Genomic DNA, 3,323 nt, shown 5'->3' on the forward strand with positions numbered 1-3,323 from the left:
TCGGTTATCGGTATAGGCCAAAATTTTCATATCGGTGCATCCCTACTTAGAATAGCACTGGGAATGCAACAAGCACCAACCATCTTTCCAATCTTGTAAAGAGAAACAACGAGAGAATCAACAAAAGAGAACCTTTGGGACCCCCATGCATTTTTCCTCCAGAATAAAAGTCTGACAGCATAAAACTTGAAAATTAAAACATTTGAAAGCCACAAATAGTAGTATTATCATTTTAGAGTGTAATACCAAATAATAAATATATTATTATTATTATGATTATTAATATTATTACATTTTACTTATAGGCACCTTTCAGGGCATTTAAGGACATTATTATTATTATTACTATTGTTGTTGTTTGTTTGTTTGTTTATTTATTATGTGAAATATTACAATGCCCCTATTTACTATTCAGATTAATTTTATTTGTATTTTTCTATTTTGTTTAATATTGTATTTATTGTTATTAATAATAATATTAATGACAATTATTAGTATTGTTATTATTATTTTTATAATTATTATTACATTTTACTTATAGGCACCTTTCAGGGCACTCAAGGACATTTATTATTGTTATTATTATTATTGTTTATTTATACTGTGAAATATTACAATAGCACCATTTACTATTCAGTTTACTTTTTAGTATTTATCTATTTTGTTTTATATTTTATTTATTAATAATAATTAGTAGTAGCAGTAGTATTATTGTTGTTGTTGTTATTTTTATTATTATTGTTATATAGTCATGCTGATATATAATCACAAATGTGCAGTCCTGCAAACAAGAACAGCAAACCAAATTGCAACCTTTATCAGAAAAATCATGCTACTACCACGTGACAAATATAGAAAATGTATGCCAAAATATTGTGATTTGATTGGACACAAACTCACAGAGCTTGTGACATAAACGACAACAGTGTTGTCTTTCTTTCTGAAAAAAATAAGCCTTTGCTATCTTTCCTAAGGCCCAATTATATGGTTAATTGCTATTTATTTTTTGCATTTACCACTGTTTTGTCCTGCTATCCACAACACAATTAGAACAGACATGCATCACATTTTAGGTCTGCGATTAACGAGTTGAGATCCCCTGCTTTCGACTGATGTGCAACATTCACACTGCTTACAAATATTTGCACTCAGAGGACAAGGAAGTCTATTTAAACCCAAAACATTAAGACATTCCCTTTCGAAATTACCTGAAGGTTAAATGACTCCACAGTGGCGTCTTTCACCGAGTAAATGACAAATGGCATGTAAAACGCTACTCTCGATTTGAGGTTATAAGTTTAGTCAGCCAATGTCATTTTAAAGCCAGGACATAAAAGCCACATTAAGAAGGCAGCCAGATGTAATGCAAATCAAGTCGCATGAGGGCAGTAACAAATGACCCAGTAGAGTCATGGCCCCCACTATGTAAATTCCAAAGAAATGAGACAGACCTCTGATTCCTTTTAACTCAGTCGCTTTGCATTTACTGACACGTCCGAAAATATTCCATATGCAAAAAAAAAAAAACAGCTTTGAACATTATAATAAATATAAAATCAGTCAAACTGGAAGAGAGGTCACTTACCCGCAAACTATACTTCCAGGAGTCACCACCTGTCTCTTCCACAGCTGAAGAAAGAAACAACGTTAAACACAACTTGTCACAACCTATATCATGCACTTTAAAGTGATAGTTCACCCAAAAATAAAAATTCAGCCAGTTATTCATCTTCATGTCATTACAAACCGTATGACTTTGTTGAAGAATGTCCTGTCCACTCTGTTTAATATAATGGGACTGACGGAGGACTGAGGCTGTCAAGCTTCAAAAAGCAAAATCATCGTACTCGTGCAGAATATTCCAATACTTTGTCATCATTCACTGATAATCTTTCACTCCAGTAGGCTGTTAACCATTGCGGCTGAATCATTGAGTCAGTGAGCTGAATTTCTCCTTACATTCTTTTACAGTGCTTCGCTGTCGTTTTGTAGTTTGATTGACAGTAACAGTCCTCATCCAGGGATGTAGGATGAGGGAAGGGTAGGAAGACAGTAGGAAGGATATTCCATGTATAGTGTAATGAGGGTCAGCAAATCACCAACTGGCAATCCCAGCGCCAGAAACAAATCACTGGACCATGGCAATATATATTAGAAAATGACACCAGCAAAGTACACCAAGAGATTTTAAATTACGGTCAACTGTACTTTGCGAAGCCCATTCCCTTGAGAGGAATTACATATGTTAAATTACTGCGGCAGGTATGGTTCAGCATCTCTGGGCATACCACAATGCAGGGCTCGGTTAACTGACAGGAAAGGGCAGCTTCTTGACTTCAAGTTCACGGGTAGTACATCTGTTGGCATAGCTACTTTCACCTCACTAATTCATGCATTCAGGTTATGCTGTCCTCTTCCTTTTTGACAGGTTGAGACATATAAGGTCATCATTAATGAGCACCTGAAACAGTACGTTTCACCTAAACCTAAAAAAGAACATCCTGTGGGATTTTAGAATGGCAATTTTCAATATTTGAGTATAATTAAGGTCTGTGGTAGATAATGTTTTCAGCAAAAAATTATAAAGTTATAAGAACATACTGTACTTATGTGTGTGTGTGTGTGTGTGTGTGTGTGTGTGTGTGTGTGTGTGTGTGTGTGTGTCTTATTTTATATATAAATTACTCGCATTTTTTCCAACATCTTAATTACTTTACATTATAATTGGTTCCTTCTTGAACCTAATAATTATACAACCATCAATTTATTAATTGTCTTTTTAAATGTTAATGACCAAATATGTCTTTATGAAATTTTTGAATTGCAGCCCTAATAAGTAAAACACATGTAAAATATAATATTTCACATAAATAAGTATATAATATTAATATTATACTGTTTTACATTTGATATTTATATTATTATTTACACACACACATACATATGGGTGTGTGTATGTAATGTATGCATGTATGTATATATGTACTGTATATATAGGATGATGATGTGTAAATTCTTCTCATTTTGTTTAACAATTAGGGGTGTCCCCGACTAAGGATTTTCATAGTCGAATCGGAATTTTCGAATCTTGCCGATAGTCGACTGATAGTCGTATCATATGTTTGGGGGCGGGGCAAAATACCAAATGCATCTTTTACGAGATAAATAATTTATACACGATATATATAAACCAGCTGAAATGTTTTGAAATCACCTGATAGAAAAAATCCAGTCTTTCACTCTGCCTGTGTCAGTTTGAGTCTTGTTAAAGATTTAAATCCCTGCCACCAAGATGCTTCTCTGTCGGTCACGGATTATGGAAA

General features: G+C 33.7%; 1 pseudogene; it reads right to left on the reverse strand.

The window, feature by feature from the left end:
- LOC107565983 (importin-11-like) overlaps nucleotides 1-3,323 on the reverse strand; it is a 185,769-nt pseudogene that overhangs the window by 140,640 nt on the left and 41,806 nt on the right.

This window comes from Sinocyclocheilus grahami, unplaced genomic scaffold, assembly GCF_001515645.1.
Source record: "Sinocyclocheilus grahami isolate Dianchi unplaced genomic scaffold, SAMN03320097.WGS_v1.1 scaffold1038.1, whole genome shotgun sequence".
Classification (NCBI taxonomy): domain Eukaryota; kingdom Metazoa; phylum Chordata; class Actinopteri; order Cypriniformes; family Cyprinidae; genus Sinocyclocheilus; species Sinocyclocheilus grahami.